This window comes from Entelurus aequoreus, linkage group LG04 (genome assembly GCF_033978785.1).
Source record: "Entelurus aequoreus isolate RoL-2023_Sb linkage group LG04, RoL_Eaeq_v1.1, whole genome shotgun sequence".
NCBI classification, from domain to species: Eukaryota; Metazoa; Chordata; class Actinopteri; order Syngnathiformes; family Syngnathidae; genus Entelurus; species Entelurus aequoreus.
Window position 1 is genome coordinate 88,804,282 of NC_084734.1, and position 27,057 is coordinate 88,831,338.

Consider the following 27,057-nt stretch of genomic DNA (forward strand, 5'->3'; position numbering starts at 1 on the left):
AACAAGTTGCATAAAATAAATTAAAAATACAATATAAATAAGGCACTGCACAAAACAAGATATCAAACCAGTATGACTTTAACGACTATATTACAAAAAAAGGGGATCCAACAGAGTTCTCTATTTGTGCTTTTTAATATTGCATGAACTAGAATGACTTACAAATTACTGTACACCAGGGAGTACTGTAATTACCTAACGTTACATTATTATTTTCCATTACAATTTAGCCCCCTCCACAATATTAACCCGACGTTAAAACAGAACTAGCTATTTATTGATTAGCAATTGCCGAATCATGTAACATTAGCTTAATGCTAAAGGTTATTATCACATTCTGTAACAGACAAATAATTTCATGTAGGCTAACGTTACCTACCTGCTACCTCTGTCTTTTTCTCGTTTCTCCTCCTCTTCTTTTCTATTTTTTCTTCCCTGGGCACCTGACAGTTTTGGCCGTTTTGACATCTTGTGTGGATTTTTTGATGTGGTGACGTCCAAAAAGAGTCACGATACGGGAAGGGAGGGGGCGCACCGTCCGGGGTGGGGTGGGGGGGCGTAATGTTGTAACTAGAGATGTCCGATAATATCGGTCTGCCGATAATATCGGCCGATAAATGCGTTAAAATGTAATATCGGAAACTATCGGTATCGTTTTTTTTATTATCAGTATCGTTTTTTTTTTATTTTTTATTTTTTTTATTTTTTTTATTAAATCAACATAAAAAACACAAGATACACTTACAATTAGTGCACCAACCCAAAAAACCTCCCTCCCCCATTTACACTCATTCACACAAAAGGGTTGTTTCTTTCTGTTATTAATATTCTGCTTCCTACATTATATATCAATATATATCAATACAGTCTGCAAGGGATACAGTCCGTAAGCACACATGATTGTGCGTGCTGCTGGTCCACTAATAATACTAAGCTTTAACAGTTAATTTTACAAATGTTCATTAATTACTAATTTCTATGTAACTGTTTTTATATTGTTTTACATTCTTTTTTTATTCAAGAAAATGTTTTTAATTTATTTATCTTATTTTATTTGATTCATTTTTTTTAAAAAGTACCTTATCTTCACCATACCTGGTTGTCCAAATTAGGCATAATAATGTGTTAATTCCACGACTGTATATATCGGTTGATATCGGTATCGGTTGATATCGGTATCGGTAATTAAAGAGTTGGACAATATCGGCATATCGGCAAAAAGCCATTATCGGACATCCCTAGTTGTAACAAATAATATTTCTATTAAATAGGCTTCACTTTGCATTTTAATTAACGTGGGATTATTTTATGTATTTAGAAATAATAGTAGCAATTTTTTTATTTTTCCCCTCCAACATTTGTGGCACTGGCGTGGCGCCCCCTGATGGACGGCGCCCTTAGCATTATGCCACGGCCCTGCTTGTATTATAATGTATTTAAACGTTATGCCACGGCCCTGCTTGTATTATAATGTATTTAAACGTTATGCCACGGCCCTGCTTGTATTATAATGTATTTAAACGTTATGCCACGGCCCTGCTTGTATTATAATGTATTTAAACGTTATGCCACGGCCCTGCTTGTATTATAATGTATTTAAACGTACACCCGTCCATGTGTGCAAGAAAACACGCCTCTCCGGCGCCCCCTATGGACAGTTGTGGGCCAGTGCGGGTGCACAGAGCTGCAGAAAGAGAGAGGGAGTATTCTCACATTTCCCGACTTCTCCCAGCCGCCGTGCAGCTTCCACATCACCGCGGCGAGCCGAGACTAACCCCCGCTACATAGTCGGGAAGAACAACAAGCACCCCGGCGAGCTGGTGTGGCTGTAAAAGAAGGTGAGTTACATCGACGCCGAGCACCTCCGTCGCTGTGTTTTCCGCACATGTTCGCCCCCGCCGCTCGCTCGCTCGCTCGCCCTCCCAGGCTAGGCTAGCAGTGTTGCTGGCGCAGGCGGAAAGCGAGGCCAGCCCTCGGCCTCCAGGAGCTCCGTCCCCGGGCTGGGAAAACACGAAGCCTCGGTGATCGAGCGGGGTCTTGCTAGTCCATTCCCGCGCTGTGCTAGCCGTATTCGTCCCGAGTTCGGGCGCAGATAAGCGCTGCTCTGTGGTCACATAGCGGGACTTAGCCTTGTTTTTATCGCCTAATGTTGCTTATCCTGCTGCGGAGATAACTTATTTATCCAACTTTGGGTCTCCTGCTGCGGTTTAGTGCACGGCCGCTTGCGGTAAGTTAGCCTAATAAAGGGTCGCTGCTGACCTACAAATGTCACCGTGTATTGGGTGTCTTGATATCACGCACCAACGCTGTTTGGGTGCAAATGAAGAAAAAAAACAACCCCCAAAAGAAGCCGGTATGTACATGTTAAAAGTATATATATATATATATATATATATATATATATATATATATATATATATATATATATATATATATATATATATATATATGTGTGTATGTATGTATATATGTATGTATGTATGTATGTATGTATATGTATGTATATATATGTATGTATATATGTATGTATATATATGTATGTATATATATATATATATATATATATATATATATATATATATATATATGTGTTTATGTATGTATGTATATATATATATACATGTATATATATACAGTATATGTATATACATGTTTATGCATGTGTATATATATACTGTATATATATACGTATACATGTTTATACATACATATATGTATGTATATGTATATATATATATACAGTATAGTAGTATATATATTAGGGCTGCAACTAACGATTAATTTGATAATCGATTAATCTGTCGATTATTACTTCGATTAATAATCGGATAAAAGAGACAAACTACATTTCTATCCTTTCCAGTATTTTATTGGGAAAAAAAACAGCATACTGGCACCATACTTATTTTGATCATTGTTTCTCAGCTGTTTGTACATGTTGCAGTTTATAAATAAAGGTTTATTTAAAAAAAATAAAAATTTTTTAAAAGCCTCTGCGCATGCGCATAGCATAGATCCAATATATATATATATATTTATATATATATATATATATATATATATATATATATATATATATATATATATATATATATATATATATATATATATATATGTGTATATATGTATATATATATATGTGTATATATGTATTAGGGCTGCAACAACTAATCGATTAAATCGATTAAAATCAAATATAAAAATAGTTGCCGATTAATTTTGTCATCGATTCGTTGGATCTATGCTATGCGCATGCGCAGAGGCTTTTAAAAATGTTTTTATATATATGTATATATATATATATATATATATATATATATATATATATATATATATATATATATATATATATATATATATATATATATATTACCTGCAGGAATTTGTATTATTATTATTATTAATATAATGAGGTATCTATCTTTGTATGGGTGCACCAGACTGTTTTGGAGTTACCTCCAGGAATAAAAACAAAAATATGTATGTATATGAGATATCTATCTATCTATGGGTGCACCAGGCTGTTTTGGAACTACCTGCAGGAAAAAACAAGTTGTTTTTATTAATATAATGAGATATGAAGTGAAGTGAATTATATTTATATAGCGCTTTTCTTTAGTGACTCAAAGCGCTTTACATAGTGAAACCCAATATCTAAGTTACATTTAAACCAATGTGGGTGGCACTGGGAGCATGTGGGTAAAGTGTCTTGCCCAAGGACACAACGGCAGTGACTAGGATGGCGGAAGCGGGGATCGAACCTGGAACCCTCAAGTTTCTGGCACGGCCACTCTACCAACCGAGCTATACCGCCATTACTATCTATGGGTGCACTAGACTGCTTTGGAGCAACCTGCAGGAAAATAAATTAATATAATGAGATATATCTGTCTATGGATGCACCAGAATGTTTTGGAGTTACCTGCAGGAAAAACATTTTTTTTAATTAATATTATGAGATATATCTATCTATGGGTGCACTAGACTGTTTTGGAGTTGCCTGCAGGGGGAAAAAAAATGAATATAATGAGATATATCTATCTATGAGTGCACCAGACTGTTTTGGAGTTACCTGCAGGAAAAGAAACATGTTTTATTAATATATTGAGATATAGCTATCTATGGGTACACCAGACTGTTTTGGAACTACCTGCAGTAATGATGTGTGTGAATGTTTGATGACAAAGCCTTCTATTCTATTCTATAGTAATGGTAGTTTTGTTAATATAATTAGATATCTATCTGTCAATACACAAGAGTATTCTGGAATTACATGCATGAATAGTTTTGTTTTGTATTAATCCTGGAGGGACAAGCGGTAGTAAATGGATGGATGGGTGGATAATGAGATATCTATCTGTTAGTGCACCAGACTTGGTCTTGCCTGTAGTAATAATTACAGTTTGTTTTTAAAATTAATATAAACATCTATCTATTTGTGCACGAGGCTGTTTTGGAATTGCCTGCTGGAATAATTAGTTGTTTTTATTAATATAAATATCTGTCTATTGGTGCATGATGCTGTTTTGGATTTAGCTGCAGGAATAATTGTAGTTTTTATTAATTTTAATGAGATATCTATCTGTAAGTGTACCAGACTGTTTTGGTCTTGCCAGTAGTAATAATTATGGTTTTTAAAAAAAATTAATATAATTATATATCTGTTTGTGCACAAGACCATTTTGGATTTAGCTGCAGGAATAACTGTACTTGTTATTATTATAAATATCTATCTATTGGTGCACAATACTATTTTGGAATTACCTGGAGGAATGTAATGGTTCCAGGGACTAGGTGTGCTATTTTGCTCTGCAATTGTTTTTTTTTGGGCCAAAATACACCCCTTCTGGTCAACTTTTTAATTCGGGGCGGCCAAATTGGCAATTTGGATCGCAAGGAAGACGCAAATGGTAAAGGGTAGCAACCCCGATGTGATCAAAAACAGTTAATGCCTGGTTCACACCAACGGCGCTTGCCGCGCTTTGAAGCGGCGAGCAAAGCGCCGTCATTTTTGTCAATTTTTCCACGAATATCCCGATCTCCGAAGTAATGTTATGCTTTGATACGCTCTGATACGAATTAGTTGCCGCTTTGGGGGGACGAATTACCGTTCCTCACGATTTGATGCTGCTTTGATCCCGCTTTGATATGCTTTAAATCACGCTTTGATACGTTTTATTACGCTTTATTGAACTTTATTATGCTTTGATGCGATCCTGACGCTTTAAATCAGGCTCTGACACGATTATCAAGCTCTGTTGTGCATTGGAATTAATGTGTCATGAACGTTATGAACATTAATTTGCAATAATGACTTTGAAATGTGATATTGTTATGTAATTATGTGCAATTTGGAAGATGCTGTGATAATTATTTTGCGAATTTGATGAATAAATTGCGTGCGCACACATAATATAATAAAAAAGAGAAATATGATAAACAAATAAGTAAAAAAAAAAGTGAAAAACTCAGTATACTAAGTTTTCCCCACATTTTTTTAGATTTATCTATTTATTTGATTTCTCTTTTTGTTTTATTATATACAGGATAAAACACATAATGTAATAAAAAAGAGAAATATGATAAACAAATAAGTAAAAAAAAAGTGAAAAACTCAGTATACTGTTTTCCACACATTTTTTATATTCATTTATTTTTTCAATTTCTCTTTTTTTTCCGTTATTATGTTTAATATTTATTATTTATTATGTTTTATATTCATTTATTTTTTCAATTTCTCTTCTTTTTTCATTATATTATGTTTATTATTTATTATGTTTTATATTCATTTGTTTTTTCAATTTCTCTTTTTTTCTCGTTATATTATGTTTATTATTTATTATGTTTTATATTCATTTATTTTTTCAATTCCTCTTCTTTTTTCGTTATATTATGTTTATTATATATTAGGTTTTATATTCATTCAATTTCTCTTCTTTTTTCATTATATTATGTTTATTATTTATAATGTTTTGTATTCATAAATTTTTTCAATTTCTCTTCTTTTTTCGTTATTATGTTTATTATTTATTATGTTTTATATTCATTTGTTCAATTTCTCTTCTTTTTTCGTTATATTATGTTTATTATTTATTATTGATTATGTTTTATATTCATTTATTTTTTCAATTTCTCTTTTTTTTCCCGTTATATTATGTTTATTATTTATTATATTTTATATCTTAATTTCTTTGTCATCTTAATAAATATCTATCTTTCATTTCTTATGCTAGTTGACAATAATAAAAGGCATTTCTTTTATTTTTTATATTCAATGTCACTAGTCAATATCACAGTCACTTCCTATTTGTAGTTGTAGACTGGGGTCCGCGCTTTGAACCAAGATCTGTTAAGCTTTCCTACGCTTTGAGTCAAGCTTTGCTGAGCTTTGTCAGGCTTTGATACGCTCTCGGCGCTTTATTCCATCCTTGACAGAGCGCCGAATTTTTTTAAACCGTTTAAAATTTTTTGGCGCATGTCCCGCTTCGCTACAAGCTTTCCCACGATCCATTACAACCCTCACGCTTTAATCAGGCTTTGTTACGCTTTAACGCCGCTTTGCATGCCGCTTTAAAGCGCCGTCAAAGCGCCGTTGGTGTGAACCTAGCATAAGGATTTTGTGAAAGCCCGGATACAAGTGGAATTTCCTTTTTATAGTATGATGGATAATTGACGGACATGTATTATTTTGGGGGGACTGAAGGGGATTCTGTGTTCTGTTTGTGCTGAAAACAAGCTTGTTATGTTGTTATGTTGTTCTAAGTTTATAGAAAACATGTTTGTGGCTGATGTAATTTACTGATTTGTTATGGAAAAATTGTGTTTTTGTTATATCTATCTATCTATCTATCTATCTATCTATCTATCTATCTATCTATCTATCTATCTATCTATCTATCTATCTATCTATCTATCTATCTATCTATCTATCTATCTATCTATGTATCTATGTATCTATCTATCTATCTAGCTATAGTCAAGGTTTCTGTGGTTTATCTGTTATAGGTAGAGCGGAATATACGTTCGGTCAGGAAAAAACACAGAGGGTATTTCATCCTCACAAGCCTGTTTCGCAGTTTTCCCTGCTCTTCAGGGGATTCTATCTATCTATCTATCTATCTATCTATCGATCTATCGATCTATCGATCTATCGATCTATCTATCTATCTATCTATCTATCTATCTATCTATCTATCTATCTATCTATCTATCTATCTATCTATCTATCTATCTATCTATCTATCTATCTATCTATCTATCTATCTATCTATCTATCTATCTATCCACACGTCTTATAGTGAGTGATGTATAACCCACCACCACATAAGGTTTTTTTCTACTGTGTAAACAATATCAAGCCTGATTTTGTTGCTCTTAATGTTCTGAGGTTAGTGCTCGCTTGCAACCTCCACAACAGGAGCTGCCTATAATCAACTATTATAAACATTACACTCCACACAGAAGGCAAAAGGGGCAGTCCAGACCTGCCTAAAATCCCTTGCCTCTGGGTGTGCATGCGTGCACCTATGTGATTGCAGAGGAGGAGTGACTCACACTCTGGCCGTGTTTGCTTGTTAAAGTCCTAAGGACTTTCCCTCCATCGTTCCTCTGCTGCTGCTGCTGCTGCACACAAAACGTAAACGTTGCAGGTCTGTACATCTTTGACGGCTTTAGCAAATTTTTCAAATAAAAGCTGTCGTTTTTTGTCAAAATTATTGTTGGCAAATTCAATTTAAAAAAACAGAAATTGTCCATGCCAAATATCCGCATGGTTGTTCTAACACTCCATCTGACTGCTCCCAATGGCTGCCAAACACGCTGTGATCTCGCGCGTCCGCTCGATGAAGGCTGCCACAGCCATTTGATCGTGTTTATCTGCATCTCTTAACTCCTATACGCCTGTGAAATGCTGATACTTCTCACTCACAGTGCCGGCACGTAGAGCTTTGTAAAAATTATACAAAAGGACGACAATGTATGACAGATCAAATACTGAGAGACCAAAAAAACATTTGGGTCATCAACAGTATCAGACGTGATTACCGTTGTGTGTTTGAATGTAAAAAAAAAAAAAGAAGATGCCGGTGCTGTTGTGACTTTTCCATTTTCCTGGAAGAGGGAGTGAATTGAATTACCCTGCCGCCACTGTCCCTTCTCCTATATTAAGTAAGCTGCAGTGCCTAAAACAGCCTCTGTATTTTTCCATGTCATCGCCCCTTGTTGCAGCGCTGTGTATGTTTAGGGCAGACCTCATTAAAGGGGGGGCCGAAGCCAGGCATTTTTCCAATACTCATATTGGAATACACCCCCCAAACGCTCTCCACTAGGTATAAACAGTGCTTTGTATCTCACTATGTCTCCTTTTGGTACGCATTCATGTTGTTAGGGCTTTACAGGATAATTCAATCTTCCATTGGGATTTGATCAGTCTGACACAAATGGTGTGACACTTGCATGGACAGAAGGGAAATTGCACACATGTGAAGTTTTTGTTTGTTTAGTCTTTATTTGAAAGGACAGTGCACATAAATATTAAGCTCAAAGACAGATAGATACTGTATGTTCTGCATAGGACTGGGCGATATGGCCTTTTATTAATATCTCAATATTTTTATGCCATGCCACTATACACAATATATATCTCGATATTTTGCCTTAGCCTTGAATTAACACTTGATTCTTATAATCACACCCATATGATGATTCTATATGTCTACATTAAAACATTCTTGTTCATACTGCATTAATATATGCTCATTTTAAACTTTCATGCAGAGAGGGAAACCACAACTAAGTCAATTGACCAAAAGTGTATTTATTAAACAGTTATTAAGCAGTGGCACAAACATTCATGTCATTTCCAAAACAGAAAGTGCAAGATTGTCAGAGACATTTTAAAACAAGCTAGAAGTGCACTTTTGTGCATGATGTCACTAAGATGACATATCAAAACAACACTAAATTAAAGTGCACTTTTTGTACATATCGCCACTACAATAGTTTAAAACAAATAAAGTGCACTTTTGTGCATGATGTCACACAAGATATTTCAATAAGTGTCAAATAAAAATGAGCTGCATAATAGGACATCAAATAGTGTTCGTCCTTCACTGTGGTAGGTTCCTGCAGACATTATCTCCTTCTGTTGTTGACTAGTTTTATTATACAGTGTTGATGTGGAAATGGTTGCCTCTGCATTTTGTTGGTGTGGCACCGAACGGAGATGTTGACATGCAGAGTTTCAAGCACTCTTCATTCTCTAGCGGGTGACTTTTCAAATACTACACATTAGTAGAGCTGCTACTTTTTGTAGAAACACTTTTGCCGCATACTTGACATATTGCGGTTGTCTGTTCAACATCTTCCCGCTTTAAGCCAAACCACCGCCAGACGATGGACCCCGTGCTGTTTTTCTTGGGAATTAATTCTTCCTTCATTTGTTACCAGATTCACACTTTCTTTCTCTCGTATTACCACTCGCACCACAGCTAACGTTACCCATGCTGCTACCTCTCTGCTCCGCAAGAGCGTATACGTATGTGACGTATGTAAGAAGATGCACTTGTTTTATCTCTCCAGTGTTTCCCAGAAACTGCCAAGATACCTGTGGCGGTGGGGGCGTGGCTATGAGCGTGGTCATCATGAAATCGAGTAATTTGCATATATTACTACAATGATATGATTTTCACTAAAAAGGCTAAAAAAAATGTATACTTACTAATTAATAATAACAGTTTTGTTTTAAACGTCCATTCATCCATCCATTTTACAATATAATTACAACACTTTATGTACATATTTATATACAGATTTGAACAATAAGTTATTCACTGAAATATATTTATTAATTGTGGTTCTTACAAAAAATATATCTTATAAAATATAAAAGCTAAAATGTCTCTTAAAGCTCTGCCCCTTTAATTAGTGCATACTAAATAATTTAACTTTAGCCTACTACTACAACCATATTTTTTTACCAGCAACATAAAGTGAAACAGAGGCAGAGGTGTCCTGCCACAGTCAGTAACAAATAAACAGAAAACAGTAGTGGTCAAATACAAATAAGGCATCAAGAGAAGTATCCTACACTTCTCTTTTGTAAAGTAAATGTGAACAGCCTATATGGGCATCTACATCAACTATATGATTTGCCTGAAAAGCTGGACAGGACAAAAAGAAGAAAAAAAAAAGAAATGTTTTTAAAAATCTATTTGTAGCGGACGTAGTTCTTTCGTGACGGGCCGCCACAAATAAATGAATGTGTGGGAAACACTGCTCTCTGTGAGAAGGAGAGACAAGAAAGAGTGAGAAACGCCTGCAGTGTAATGCCCGCAGCTAAAAGCAACTGCGTGAAAACGTATACACGAATATCACGATATAGTCATTTTCTATATCGCACAGAGACAAACCCATGAATCAAAAAACACAGGACGAGATGTTGAACAGTCCCTTGTGCCAAATGTGGAGAGTACTCACTCGAGATGTCCTTGTTGTTGAGAGTGGTTGACAGACAACGTGGGGGTGTGGGGGGTGGGGTGTTCTTGTGAGTTGTATGGGATATGAGACTTGGTCAGGGTTAAATTCCAGGACAATTGGACAAGCGACACATCTTCAGTAGTGTGCCCTTGCATCATTGGGTGTTTCGGCCTTCAAACACTATACACCCTCCACAAAGGTGGCCCGCCGAAGGATGATCAGTCCTCAGCTTGTGTCCCGTGCTCAACTGTTCCTGAAATTCACCCTGTTATACTGCTGTTTTTGGGGTCCAACTGGGGTCCTTCCGCTTGAGCCAAATCCACTGGCTGCTTCTTTCGGCTGCCTCTGAGACTGCTCTGGTGGTCCTCCGCAGGGCCTGACCGTGGCTGCCGAGTTCCCTCAGCAGTCTGATGGTAGACGACGCCACAAATCCTCTGCATCCCACTTCAACTGGATAGACTTTGGTGTTCCAGCCACGCTGCCTCGCTTCTTCTGCTAGCTCTGAGTAGCGCAGCTTCTTACGTTCATAGGCCTCCTCCACAGAGTTCTCCCATGGGACTGTGAGCTCTATGACGTAAGCAGTCTTCACCGAAGGGGACCAGAGCACCAAGTCTGGCCTGAGGTTGGTAGAAGCAATCTCAGGTGGGAAAACCAGTTGTTTGCCGATGTCTGCCAGCATCTTCCAGTCGCGGGCCCTGTATAGGTGTCCTGCTTCTGGTTTGGTGGAAAGCTGTTTGGGTGTTTTCCCGCCCTCTCGGACAAACATTGTTGTCTTCATGGGATTGGATACTCTTGGTGGCAAGGAGTTGACGGCACCACGCATACTCTCCAGGGCTGATGCCAAGCTCTTGAGGACCTGGTTGTGTCGCCAGGTGTATCTCCCCTGCGTTAGGCTCGTCTTACATCCTGTCATGATGTGTCTGAGGGTTGCTGGAGTTGGGCAGAGGGCACAGATTGGATCCTCGCCATACCACTGATGGAGATTCTTTGGTGATGGGAGCACATCATACGTTGCTCTGATGATAAAGCTGATTTTACTTGCTTCCATCTGCCATAGCTCCTTCCAGCTTATCTTTCTCCTCTCCACTCCTTCCCACTGCATCCATTGCCCCTGTTTGGCGAGAGAGACAGCCTTCGCACTCCTTAAGACCTCCTCCTGGCGACGCACCTCCTCCACCACCAGCGTCCTCCGCTCTGATGTTGTAGCATTTTTCCAGGATGGTTCTCTTGCAGTCAGGCCAAAGCCTCCTCTTCCCTGTTGGACCTTTCCCACGATGTCTCTGTGCCTCAGGGCTGCTGTAGCTTGCTGCACCGCATCGGATGGTGTCCACTTCCGCCCAGTTACTAGGGGCGGTGCAACAGTACTAATGGTCTTGTCTCTGGAGTCCTTCAGTGTCATCTGGAGTCTAACTTTAGAACACTTGTATTCCTCAGTTAGACTAGTGAGAGGTAGCTCCAGGATCCCTTTGCCGTAGAGGCCGATGTTACTTAGACATTGTGGAATGCCAAGCCACTTTTTTGCATATGAAGTGATGGTTCGCTCCATCTTCTCCACAGTGGTTACTGGAACTTCATACACAGTGAGTGGCCACATTGTCCGGGGGAGGAGTCCAAATTGTAGGCACCAAAGCTTCAGTTTCCCTGGCAGTAGAGTCTTGTCTATGTTATCCAGGCTCTTCGCGATCTCTTGCCTTAGTTGTTCTATTTGTTGTTTGTCCTTGAGGCTTGCATTGTACCATCTGCCCAGGCTTTTGACAGGCTGCTCAGACACCGTTGGAATAGGGTCTTTGCCGATGTAGAACCTTGTATCTCTCAGCACCCCCTTGATTATGGAGATGCTTCGAGATTTACTAGGCTTGAATTTCATTCGGGCCCACTCGATGTTCTCCTGCAGCTTTCCAAGTAGACGCTTAGTGCATGCTGCAGTAGTGGTTAGTGTTGTCATGTCGTCCATGTAAGCCCTGATAGGTGGAAGACGGAGCCCAGCCCTGGTTCGTTCACCACCCACCACCCACCTTGAGGCCCTCATGATGACTTCCATGGCCATTGTGAAAATCAGGGGTGAAACTGTGCAGCCTGCCATGATGCCTACTTCCAAGCGCTGCCATGTTGTAGTAAAGTTGGCTGTTGTGAAGCACAGCTGCAGGTCTTGGAAGTAGTTCTTGACCAGTGTGGTGATGGGTTCTGGTACAAGGAAGAAGCTAAAAGATTCCCAGAGAAGTTCATGGGGAACTGAGCCAAATGCATTGGCCAGGTCGAGGAAGGTTACATGAAGATCTCTCTTATCCTTCTTGGCTGCTTGGATCTGATGCCAGATCATGCTTGTATGTTCTAGGCAGCCAGAGAATCCTGGAATTCCAGCTTTCTGTACAGATGTATCAATGTATTTGTTCTTTACCAGGTATGTGGACAGCCTCTGAGACACCACGCTGAAAAAGATTTTCCCCTCAACATTGAGAAGACAGATTGGTCTGAACTGGCTGATTTCCGATGCATCCTTTTCTTTAGGTATTAGCACACCACCAGCCCTTCGCCAAGCCTTGGGTATTCCTTGCTTCTGCCACACTACCCTCATGAGTTTCCACAGAAAGCGTAGTACATCCGGTGCGTTCTTGTAGAGCTTATATGGTACTCCGTTAGGTCCCGGAGCCGATGCTGCTCTTGCTCGTCGGACTGTGTTCTCTACTTCTTTCCATTTCGGAGGGCTAGTGTCCAGGTTGAATACAGGTGGTTGAATTGGCGGGATTTCAGGTGGGATGACTATATGCTCCTGCCTTTTTGAGTCGTGGTGAATCTTTTCCAGGTGTTGCTCCAGTTCCTGCTTTGATGTTTTCAAAGTTCCGCTTTTTTCCTTTGTGAAGAGGTCTTTGACAAACTTGAAGGGGTCTTTATAGAAACGAGTTCTTGTGTGTTCTTTCTTCTTGCGAAGCTTCCTCAAGTTTTCCGCTCTCCGCAAGGTTGCTAGCCGGCTCTTGATGTCTGCTTGGAGTAGCATGAGACCTTCCCTCTCAGCGTCGTCTGCTTTTTTCCATAGCTTTCTTATCTGCCTCCTCTCTCTGATAAGCCTGTCGATCTCCTGCTGCCTCCTGGATTTAGCTGGCGGTGGTAGATTCTTTCCACTTCTCCCTTTGCTCACTCCAAAACGTTCTTGTCCGTAGTTGTAAATTATGTCGAGTATATTCGATATATCGCCCAGCCCTAGTTCTGCACCAGATTATAGCTAAATAGCTCATTTCCATCTGCAGTCCCTGGTTACCTAAATTAAAGAGATATAAAAAAAATGCAATAAAATTACAGCAATTAAAGTTAAAGTTGCATAAATTGAAGTAATTCTCCTTACCTGACAGGTGGTAGCTAAACTATGTTTTTGGCGGATGCTGCATGATCACAATTGATATTGGTGTAAATACAATTTCAGACCTCACAACACAAGTATTAGCAAGTGATCTGATACCATTTGTAATCCTCCGAAAAACCTGGATAGTGGCGTCTGAGCGATGCGAGTCTCCTATCAGATTATTGGCAGGCAATGAGGGTATGCACATGTGTGACCGGCTGGCTGGACCGGCTAGCGATGCGGCTGAATGCTACAGTATGCAGGCAGATCAGATTACTGAACGATTAGCCGCGGCCTCGTATCCCGGCTGAGGGAAATGATTTTCCACTGTCATAATTCCCTAGACTGAATTACGCAGGCCAGCAAGTCTAATAGATTCTTAATAGTACTACAGGCCTCATGCAATTGTTTTGACTGGTTTTGCCATTGTTGCACACAACAAAAGTGCGGATCAGATGTGTTTTTTCATAAGAGGGGAAAGTAATTTTTGCAAAACATGAGCAAAGATTGGCCACGGGTTGATCGTAACTGTGGAGTTTGAACAATCTTGTACTCTGCGACATAAATGTCAGCGGAAACATTGTGAGACAAAACATAAATCGAATGGACCTGTGTTGAGTTTTAGCTGAATGGGAGTTAGATCCAAAAGAAGATGGACTAATGTAGGGTCCGTGTTTCTAAAGTACACAACCCCCCCAAGGCTGGAATCCGATACATTCCAGAGGCTCCTGTATCGGTGAATAACTGTGACGAGGGTGTCGCATTTCATCTGATGAATCCTGATTGGACCGTAAGTGCTAGGGAAAATAAGACCTATGTCAAAAAGCTGCGATGCAACCATCTCTGGTTGCCTTTGCACTGGGATTGGACAATTAATCAGATTTTGATTTTGGCTTCTCACGATCATAAAAATATTATAATCGAAAAAAAGAAAACGAGTCGTGCAATGTGCATGCAAATTTCCAAGCTTGTAACGGTGAAATGGATGAGTGAGTGTTTAAGTGGAAACAAGACCACGTCTACTAGAAGGTTGGGATCTCACTGTGGTTGCTACTTTTTATTTGCCACAGGGCTAGTATGCCTAATTCATAGAGGTGTATGGTATTATATTGTTGGTATTGGTATTTCAAAATCATCACAATAATGTTGTGATGTCTGACAATATGAAACAAAAACTTATTAACCATATTATTAACCAACACCCTGATCTTTGTTTGGGTCATTTTGCCTTGGTTCCCCATTAAGGAACCACGGGCTCAGGAACACTTCAGAAAACCACTGTCAGTAACTACAGTTCGTCGCTACGTCTGTAAGTGCAAGTTAAATCTCTACTATGCAAAGCGAAAGCCGTTTATCAACAACACCCAGAAACTCCGGCGGCTGTGCTAGGCCCGAGCTTATCTAAGATGGACTGATACAAAGTGGAAAAGTGTTCTTTGGTCTGACGAGTCCACATTACAAATTGTTTTTGGAAACTGTGGACATCGTGTCCTACGGACCAAAGAGGAAAAGAACCATCCGGACTGTTATAGGTGCAAAGTTCAAAAGCCAGCATCTGTGATGGTATGGGGGTGTAATAGTGCCCAAGGCATGGGTAACTTAAACATATGTGAAGGCACCATTAATGCTGAAAGGTACATGCAGGTTTTGGAGCAACATATGTTCCAATCTAAGCAACGTCTTTTTCATGGACGCCCCTGCTTATTTCAGCAAGACAATGCCAAGCCACGTGTTACAACAGCGTGGCTTCGTAGTAAAATAGTGTGGGTACTAGACTGGCCTGCCTGTAGTCCAGACCTGTCTCCCATTGAAAATGTGTGGCACCTAAAATAGCAGAAGGGAGACCCCCGGACTGTTGAACAACTTAAGCTGTACATCAAGCAAGAATGGGAAAGAATTCCACCTGAAAAGCTTCCAAAAGGTCATTATTACTGGAAAAGAGTCCGTAGAACAATTTTAATGCAAACCTTTACTGGACCAATTAACCAATAAAAACATTGATCACCTAAAGGGCTGCGGCTATCGATTATTTTAATACTCAAGTAATCTATTGATTAGTTTGTTCGATTAATCAAATAATCACACTTCATAGCCTCAACGCATATTTTAGGAAAAATAATTGAAAATACCCAAAATGTTTTGCTTGCTACAACCTTCTATTCTTTTTTCCTAATAAATGCACATCATCAGCATTGAAAGTGCACATTTTTATTTGAACTTTTGTGTATGACATCATCAAGTAATTTGCATAATTTACTACAATGATATGATTTTCTCTAAAAAGGCTCAAAAAATGTATACTTACTAATTAATAACAGTTTTGTTTTAAACGTCCATCCATCCATCCATCCTTTTTACAATATAATTACAACACTTTATGTACATATTTATATACAGATTTGAACAATAAGTTATTCACTGAAATATATGTATTAATTGTGGTTCTTACAAAAAATATATCTTATAAAATATAAAAGCTAAAATGTCTGTTAAAGCTCTGCCCCTTTAATTAGTGCATACTAAATAATTTAACTTTAGCCTACTACTACAACCATATTATTTACCAGCAACATAAAGTGAAACAGAGGCAGAGGTGTCCTGCCACAGTCAGCTTTTCCCCAGATGTCAAAGGATGGTAGTCGACCAACAATCACTTCATGAAAACGGAAAACCCCGCCAAAACATCTACAGTGCAACCGTCTCACTCTACCATGAATTGATTAACGTGGACCCCGACTTAAACAAGTTGAAAAACTTATTCGGGTGGTACCATTTAGTGGTAAATTGTACGGAATATGTACTGTACTGTGCAATCTACTAATAAAAGTTTCAATCAATCAATGAATCAATACTTTCCTTGCTGTTTCACTCATCCAATCACCAGTCAGGACGTATTCACTGGCTCTCAAACTTTTGGAAAATACAATTTTAAAGCAGGAATGAACAACAGGTATATTTTTAAAAGTGCACATTTTCTCCACACCGGTGTTAAAAAAATGTCCATTTACAGGTCTGAAGTTTTAAGAAAAAAATGTTCGCATAAAAACACATTCACCAGCTGTTATGCGCATTTTCTCTCAGGCAGAAATAACGACCTGAGATAACTGGCACATAAGACCTCTGCCAATCGATATATATATGATATATTAGATGCGCAATAACGTGTTTATTATATTTAAAAGCAGCGCATAGGTGTCGTCTCACGGATGAACACCTGTCGCAAAGTTTCAACAGCACAGAACCTTACGTCAAGTTGTTGCCAAGTACTGTATATAGAGCTAAGACAAAAATGTACAGAATGAGGTTTACTGGATTATACATAATATACATGAAATAACTGATAAGAAATGGTATTGGAATATTGGGGAATTCTGGGGTATTAAAAAGAACAATGTACACATGGGGACGACCTGGCGCAGTTGGGAGAGTGGCCATGCCAGCAACCTGAGGGTTCCTTGTTCGATCCCCACCTTCTATCACCTTCACGTCCGTTGTGTTTTTGAGCAAGACACTTCACCCTTGCTCCTGATGGGTCGTGGTTAGGGCCTCGCATGGCAGCTCCCGCCGTCAGTGTGTGAATGTGTGTGTGAATGTGTGTGTGAATGGGTGAATGTGGAAATAGTGTCAAAGCGCTTTGAGTACCTAGAAGGTAGAAAAGCACTCGACAAGTATAACCCATTTTTACCATTTATCCATCGGGCCAAAAATAACCTGTTCACCGGCCTGATCTGTCCCTCTGGCCGTAAGTTTGACAGCCCTGATTTAAATCCTTCAGAAAGGTTATATTTTTTTACATATTTGTCAAACAATTTAAAAGAAAAGGTAAACTACCCTAAACACTAGCATATTCACTTTTTTAAAGGCCTACCAAAAGCCACTACTAGCGACCACGCAGTCTGATAGTTTATATATCAATGATGAAATCTTAACATTGCAACACATGCCAATACGGCCGGGTTAACTTATAAAGTGACATTTTAAATTTCCCGCTAAACTTCCGGTTGGAAACGTCTATGTATGATGACGTATGCGCGTGACGTCACGACAGCAACGGAAGTATTCGTACCCAATGTGTCACCATACAAACTGCTCTGTTTTCGTCGAACAATTCCACAGTATTCTGGACATCTGTGTTGGTGAATCTTTTGCAATTTGTTTAATGGACAATGGAGACTGCAAAGAAGAAAGTTGTAGGTGTGATCGGTGTATTAGCGGCGGACTACAGCAACACAATCAGGAGGTTGTGTTGTGTTTGAGCTGGATACAAGACGCACTACCGTGAGTACAGCTTTGGCTTCCAAACATTTGATCGCTTGCCCGTACGTGTGTGTCGCTATGTGCATGTCACGTACGTAACTTTGGGGAAATATATGTTTCTTGCCGACTCTGATGGCGGCCGGGGTGTCGTCGAAAGCTACAACGCCCGCCGCCGCTCCGTAGTTAGCTTCAATTGTTAAGCTTCGCCAAGCTGGAAATTATTAACCGTGTATTTACATGTTCATGGTTTAATAGTATTGTTGATCTTCTGTCTATCCTTCCAGTCAGGGTTTTTTAAAATTTTGTTTCTATCTGCTTTTGAGCCTGATTCTATTATGTTAGCTCCGTAGCTAAAGTGCGTCAACGATGTATTGTCGTGGAGATAAAAGTCACTTTTTATGTGACGGTCAGAGCAAAAAAAGATACACCCTGCAATGCCTCTGTAGTCCTTCACTCTAACGTTCCTCATCCACGAATCTTTCATCCTCGCTCAAATTAATGGGGTAATCGTCGCTTTCTCGGTCCGAATCTCTCTCGCTCCATTGTAAACAACGGGGAATTGTGAGGAATCCTTCCTCCTGTGACGTCACGCTACTTCCGGTATAGGCAAGGCTTTTTTTATCAGCGACCAAAAGTTGCGAACTTTATCGTCGTTGTTCCATACTAAATCCTTTCAGCAAAAATATGGCAATATCGCGAAATGATTAAGTATGACACATAGAATGGATCTGCTATCCCCGTTTAAATAAAAAAAATTCATTTCAGTAGGGCTTTAAATGAGTTGCATGTCCCCATTTCTTAATTATTTGACATTTCCATGAAACATGATGATTCAAAACCTTCACAAATGTTATATTTTGTTTACATCTCTCTGTTAATGACTATCCCAACTACGCCGAAAGTATTGTTACTGTTAAAAACCAAACCAATTGAAATAAAATGCCTGATTGTGTGTTTGCAGGCACGCTCACTTTGTTGGCATGGTACCTTGAAGGTAGAAAAGCGCTACAGTATTACCGTTTAATGAACCGAATCGAAAACCGTGACCAATAACCGTGATAAGATCCAAACCGTGGATTTTGTCATCCGATCCACCCCTACAATTTACTCATGGAACATGCTTTGAGATACATGGTTATTGAGGTCCATTAACACGGTAATGGAGATGCATTGGCCAAAATCTAGCCTTGATACTGGAATTAAGTGTTTTCTGGAAGCCCAACTAGGAAATCATTGGTTTGTGTGTGTAGTTTTAATGCTATAAATGAGCTGTTTCTCCATACCTGTCTGCGACACAATGCCCTATTGGGCACTTAATCCACTTTTTACATACACACTGTAATTCTGCACTTTTCCAACGTAATAGATGCCATGTATGACATTCAACAACGTAACGTTAGCAACACCAGCATTACTGCATTAGTGCTAACATTACAGTCACATTTTAACAGCAACATCATGCTAGGTTTGCCTTTATGCTGAAGGAAAACAAAATAATACAACTTACCGCTCCCAAAGGGCTTGCACGATTATGGCCTGAATGATAAAAATACATCCTGAATAGTAAAACCAAATTGACCCAGGACAACGGGCTAACTAAAAATAAATATGCCATATTACAGAGGGCAATCCTAAAGTGCAAACAAATGAAAAAATAACGTTGCAAAAAGGCATGCAACAAGGAACACAGTGCGCTGATCACAGTATTTATAGGACATTTGTAGGTCTTTAAACAAATAAAACGTTATTGTGTATGTCATTTTGGTGTTTCTTTGAGAGATGGCATCAGGTCTGTGAACAGCCGTAACTACAAAAGCCAAAAGCAGTGAAGCTGGCACGTTGTGTAAATTGTAAATAAAAACAGAATACAATCATTTGCAAATCCTGTTCAACCTATGTTCAAATGAATAGACTGCAAAGACAAGATACTTGACGTTCGAACTGGAAAACATTATTTTTTTTGCAAATATTAGCTCATTTGGAATGTGCTGCCTGCAACATGTTTCAAAAAAGCTGGCACAAGTGGCAAAAAAGACTGAGAAAGTTGAGAAATGCTCATCAAACACTTATTTGGAAAGTCCCAAAGGTGAACAGGTTAATTGGGAACAGGTGGGTGCCATGATTGGGTATAAAAGCATCTTCCACGCACGGGGATAAACTCCACACAGCAATGTCCAAACGGAGGTTCAAAGACTCATATGGTGTAAAGTTAGACATTATTGTCGGTAGTAGTGTGAAAAGATTTAGGGTAGTTTACACTGGCTTAAACAAGAAATGCATTAATTAGCATGAAATATTTTCGTCTTTAACTTTCTCTCATTACAGCTGCTGACATGCTTTTGACAGGTGATTTAGATACATGTATTTTTTTTCAAAATAAAGCAATAATTAATATTGTTATATTTGAGATGTTTTTCAAACTCATTATAGCCGATAGTACGTAAATAATAGACTATATACCGGGAGGTGGGGGGTGGGGGGCGTAGTCGGGGGTGGGGCGGGGGCATGGTTAAGGGCGTGGTTAATAGGGGAGTATATTTACAGCTAGAATTCACCAACTCAAGTATTTCATATGTATGTATGTATATGTGTATATATATATATATATATATATATATATATATATATATATATATATATATATATATATATATATATATATATATATATATATATATATAATATATATATATATACCTGTATATACCTGTATATGTGTATGTATGTATGTATGAAATACTTGACTTTCAGTGAATTCTAGCTGTATATATATTTATTTTAGTATACATATAAATACTTGAATTTCAGTGTTCCGAGGGCTATCCAGTAGATGGCAGTATTGTCCTGTTTAACTTCTCCTCCGTTCATGACTCGGCCACTGTGTTCAATGGAGAAGTCTGTTCTACAAAATGTACAGGCAACATAATTACATACCCCTTCCCCTTCGAACTGTCCTGGATGAACTGAAATTCTTGTTTCCATTCGTTTTGGAACTTGCAAGCGTATTTCTTCATCTTGCTCGTCGACGCCGTCGCCATGTCTGTAACTTCCTCGTTCTTCTGCTTCGTCTCCTTGTTGTGTGCGCAGTTGTGCACTCTACTCTCTAAAAGCCGTAGATGTTATGACGTCATTGGGCAGGCAAGCTGTTTATATTGTGGGAAAGCGGACGTGAGAACAGGCTGTCCCCACTCAGGTCCGCATTGAGCTGGAGGGGACGTGGCCTCTAGCTCCGGCTGGATACTGGGAGTTTGTCGGGAGAACATTTCTGCCGTAAGGTTATCGGGAGAGGCGCTGAATACCGGGAGTCTCCCGCTAAAAACGGGAGGGTTGGCAAGTATGCATTAAACTCTAAGGACACATATTTTATTATACAATTAAAAAGTTAATTTTGCTTCCTTGGGGACTTCACAGTATACTTGATGTTGCTGTAGATGTAGAAACTTGTTTGCCAAGTTGCTATTAGCACAAATCAACAGCTGTGACTTCTATTTTATCAATGTACCAATGAGTCTTATTTGATCATTTTAGTGCACTTTTCAATCTTATGTTCGCCCCTGAAAGCCTTTTACACCACAGTATAGAGGCGTACCGTTTTATTAAGTAGTCAAAAACAAGCGGTCAGGTATTAATGGACTTCATCTCATCCGTTCCGACGGACTCTAGCGGTGCTGGGCGACTCTCACTCACGGCGAGCTCTGTCCTAGTAATGAACCCATTTTTCCAAGATGGAGAGCGGCAGTACTAAGAACGCACCACTTCACTGCAGGATATTCTAACCCTGTACTCATCATAAGTGCTATCAGTCATCAGGTATGATTAGATTTACTTTCCTCTCCTATCTCCACTTAACCATCCAGAAGGCTCTTTCCCTGCATGTGTCTGTGCGTGCGTGTCCATAGTCATACAAAGCCTTGTATTTTCTTAATTTATACTTTAAAGGCCTACTGAAATGAATTTTTTTTATTTAAACGGGAATAGCAGATCCATTCTATGTGTCATACTTGATAATTTCGCGATATTGCCATATTTTTGCTGAAAGGATTTAGTAGAGAAAATCGACGATAAAGTTCGCAACTTTTGCTCGCTGATAAAAAAAACCTTGCCCCTACCGGAAGTAGCGTGACGTCACAAGCGGTAGTGCTGCTCACAATTCCCCGTTGTTTACAATGGAGCGAGAGATATTAGGAGCGAGAAAGTGACGATTACCCCATTAATTTGAGCGAGGATGAAAGATTTGTGGATGAGGAACGTTAGAGTGACAGACTAGAATGCAGTTCAAGAGATATCTTTTTTCGCTCTGACCGTAACTTAGGTACAAGCTGGCTCATTGGAATTCACACTCTCTCCTTTTTCTATTGTGGATCACGGATTTGTATTTTAAGCCACCTGGGATACTATATCCTCTTGAAAATGAGAGTCGAGAACGCGAAATGGACATTGACAGTGACTTTTATCTCCACGACAATACATCGACGAAGCTCTTTAGCATGAGCTAACGTGATAGCATCTGTCTCAAATGCAGATAGAAACAAAATAAATAAATCCCTGACTGGAAGGATAGACAGAAGATCAACAATACTACTATCAGGAGACACCGAACCAAACACTGGACATGTAAATACACAGTTAATGTGTATTCGACGCCTGTCGAAGCCTTGCAATGCTGTTGCTAACGACGCTAACTTAACAACGGGACCTCGTCAGAGCTATGATAAAAACATTAGCGCTCCACCTACGCCAGCCAGCCCTCATCTGCTCATCAACACCCGTGCTCACCTGCGTTCCAGCGATCGACGATGCGGTCGGCGGCCCGGAGACTTAGGAAGTCAAGGTGAGTTCACCGCTAGCGCGTCTTGTATCCAACAAAGTCCTCCTTGTTGTGTTGCTACAGCCAGCCGCATACACCGATCCCACCTACAACGTTCTTCTTTGCAGTCTCCATTGTTCATTAAACAAATTGCAAAAGATTCACCAACACAGAAGTCCAGAATACTGTGGAATTTTGTCGACGAAAACAGAGCTGTTTGTATTGTGTCCAAAAGGGTCCAAACACTTGCGTGGACCTCGCGACGTCACGCGCATACATCATCCTCCAAAGGCGTTTTGAACCGGAAGTTCCCCGGGAAATTTAAAATGTCACTTTATAAGTTAACCCGGCCGTATTGGCATGTGTTGCAATGTTAAGATTTCATCATTGATATATAAACTATCAGACTGCGTGGTCGCTAGTAGTGGCTTTCAGTAGGCCTTTAAACAAAAACCGTATTTTCTGGACCATAGGGCGCACCGGATTATAAGGCGCACCGATGATGAGCGGGTCTATTCAGGTCTTTTTTAATACTAAAGTTGCACCGGCGCATTAAAGGAGTCATATTATGATTTTTTTTCGAAATGGAAAACACTATCTTGTGGTGTACATAACATGTAATGGTGGTTCTTTGGTCAAAATGTTGCATAGATTGTTTTAGAGACCATCTTCAAGCCGCTTTCTGACAGTCGCTTCAGGATGCGCCGTTTTGTGCGCGGTCTTATTTACGTGGCTCACCTTCGACAGCGTCTTCTCACCGTCATCTTTGTTGTAGCGGCGTGGAAGAAGTGTCAAAAGATGGAGCTACCGGTAACTGTTTTAATGACATTCAGAGTTTACTTCAATCAATAACGGAGCAGCATCTCCTCATCCGTGGCTCACTAGTGCAACAACAACGCCGAAAACCGACCGACCGTAACTCTCTTAATAACTAAAGTTCCGTGGGTGAATTATGTAAACTCACTACACTGGTAGTTTTTAACCCTTCCATAGCGAGATAGAAGTTAGAATTTGACACTACTTTATATTAGAAATGGCAACAGCCGAGGGTGAATGTCCCATAACAAGAAGGTAGAGAAAAAGAAGAAGCTTATCGACTACAGCGTCGGCACCGACTACAGTGGCGGACTTGCGCAAATTTTCAGCACTTATGCAGATCTCAAATACACATCAGCAGGTACCAGAAGGTAAGAAAAGTTGGTTTTGCATAATATTGTGAAACAAAACGCCAGATAATGTCTGCTAATGGGTGCCCTTTTGCGGTCCTTGTAGACACACCATAGTAATACTTGTATCTCTGACTACGGTAGACATAATGGGCCGACAATCCATCAAGCGGCGCGGCTTCAAAGTCATACTAAAACATTTTGACAGATTTTTGAGTGCAGTGTGTAATGTTCTTTATTTTCAATGGAACATTTCAAGTTTTGGTGTTGTTTACTGGCGTCATATTGCAGTCTACATGTATCTCTTATGTGTGACTACCATCTACTGGTCACACTTATCATTATTCCATGTACCAAATAAAATTGCTTTGAGGTCGGTAAGCACAACCAGAATTATGCCGTAAATTAGGCGCGCCGGGTTATAAGGCGCACTGTCGATTTTTGAGAAAATGAAAGGATTTTAAGGGCCTACTGAAAGCCACTACTAGCAACCACGCAGTCTGATAGTTTATATATCAATGATGAAATCTTAACATTGCAACACATGCCAATACGGCCGGGTTAACTTATAAATTGCAATTTTAAATTTCCCGCTAAACTTCCGGTTGAAAGCGTCTATGTATGATGACGTATGCGCAAGACGTCAATAGATAAACGGAAGTATTCCTACCCCATTGAATCCAATACAAAAAAGCTCTGTTTTCATTTCAAAATTTCACAGTATTCTGGACATCTGTGTTGGTGAATCTTTTGCCTTGCAATTTGTTTAATGAACAATGGAGACTGCAAAGAAGAAAGTTGTAGGTGGGATCGGTGTATTAGAGACGGACTACAGCAACACAGCCAGGAAGACAGAGATGGATAGCAGACGCGTTAGCCACCGAACTCACCTTAACTTCCTCCGTCTCGCCGACCGCATCTGTGGTCAGGTGAAGTCCTTCGTCGCACCGTCGATCGCTGGAACGCAGGTGAGCACGGGTGTTGATGAGCAGATGAGGGCTGGCTGGCGTAGGTGGAAAGCTAATGTTTTTAGCATAGCTCTGTGAGGTCCGGTTGCTAAGTTAGCTTCAATGGCGTCGTTAGCAACAGCATTTTTAAGCTTCGCCAGGCTGGAAAGCATTAACCGTGTATTTACATGTCCCTGGTTTAATAGTATTGTTATTCTGTCTATCCTTCCAGTCAGGGATTTATTTATTTTGTTTCTATATGCAGTTAAGCACGATGCTATCACGTTAGCTCCGTAGCTAAAGTGTTTCACCGATGTATTGTCGTGGAGATAAAAGTCACTGTGAATGTCCATTTTGCGTTCTCGACTCTCATTTTCAAGAGGATATAGTATCCCAGGTGGTTTAAAATACAAATCCGTGATCCACAATAGAAAAAGGAGAGAGTGTGGAATCCAATGAGCCAGCTTGTACTTAAGTTACGGTCAGGGCGAAAAAAGATATGTCTTGCACTGCATTCTAGTCTTTCACTCTAACGTTCCTCATCCACGAATCTTTCATCCTCGCTCAAATTAATGGGGTAATCGTCGCTTTCTCGGTCCGAATCTCTCTCGCTCCATTGTAAATAACGGGGAATTGTGAGAAGTCTTTCCTCCGGTGACATCGCGCTACTTCCGGTACAGGCAAGGCTTTTTTTTATCAGATACCAAAAGTTGCGATCTTTATCGTCGTTGTTCTCTACTAAATCCTTTCAGCCTACCCACTTCTCTAAAGTGGGCTGGCTCAAGGTGGAGGACAGAGTTAAACAACTTGCACTGAGCCTAGTCTATAAAATCCGCTACACCTCCCTGATACCGAAGTACATGTCAAACTACTTCCTTAACGTAAATGACCGCCATAACCACAACACCAGGGGGAGCTCCACTAACCATGTTAAACCCAGATTCCGAACTAACAAAGGTCTTAACTCATTCTCTTTCTATGCCACATCAATGTGGAATGCGCTCCCAACAGGTATAAAAGAAAGGGCATCTCTATCCTCCTTCAAAACCGCAATAAAAGTTCACCTCCAGGCAGCTACAACCCTAAACTAACACCCTCCCCGGATTGCTAATAATCAAATGTAAACAATCAAATGCAGATACTTTTTCTTTTTCTTATGCCTTCTGATCTCTCTCTCTCTTTCTCTCTCTCTCTCTCTATGTCCACTACTTGATGTCCATACCCCCCCCCCCCACACCCCTGATTGTAAATAATGTAAATAATTCAATGTGATTATCTTGTGTGATGACTGTATTATGATGATAGTATATATGATAGTATATATCTGTATCATGAATCAATTTAAGTGGACCCCGACTTAAGCAAGTTGAAAAACTTATTCGGGTGTTACCATTTAGTGGTCAATTGTACGGAATATGTACTTCACTGTGCAACCTACTAATAAAAGTCTCAATCAATCAATCAATCAAGCAAAAATATGGCAATATCGCGAAATGATCAAGTATGACACATAGAATGGATCTGCTATCCCCGTTTGAATAAAAACATTTAATTTCAGTAGGCCTTTAAGTGCGCCTTATAGTCCAAAAAATACGGTACTGTGGTACAAATAATTGATATCTTAGTGTACAGCTTGTATGTTATGGGAATGGCCAAGCTTGTTGATCGTTAGACTTACATCATTTGGCGGGATGTTTGGTGTTGCCAATGCGATCATGGAGTGCAGACAGGTGGAGGTGGCGGCGGGGTTCCTGCATGTTTATTTTGTTGTCTCGTAGGTCACAGTAGGTGGAGCAAAAAATAGAGCAAAGTTCATATTTTGCTTGCATATGCTTTTATTGTCTAAAGAGGAGCCAGACTGTGACCTGTTCTCGCTGAAAAGGCCACGTTTGCTGTATATTAACGAGAGACGTGTGTGTTTACGGTGCCGTCATGACGGCTGGGTGCCACTCTGATGAAAATGAAGAGTGAACATTTCCACAAGGTCTCTCAGAGGTTCCAGTTGGAGCTCATTATTCGATGATAATGAACTGCCAGAATATCCGTACAGCATAAAAACACTCTTGA

At 39.6% G+C, this 27,057-nt stretch overlaps 1 protein-coding gene across 1 annotated transcript in view; it reads left to right on the forward strand.

The window, feature by feature from the left end:
- The first annotated feature begins 1,644 nt into the window (after nucleotides 1-1,644).
- The window catches only part of LOC133649133 (bifunctional heparan sulfate N-deacetylase/N-sulfotransferase 1-like), a 186,422-nt gene continuing 161,009 nt past the window's right edge, over nucleotides 1,645-27,057 (forward strand). Inside the window, exon 1 of the mRNA XM_062045940.1 lies at nucleotides 1,645-1,838. The gene's annotated coding sequence lies outside the window, so the exon portion shown is untranslated. The remainder of the gene's footprint in view (nucleotides 1,839-27,057) is intronic.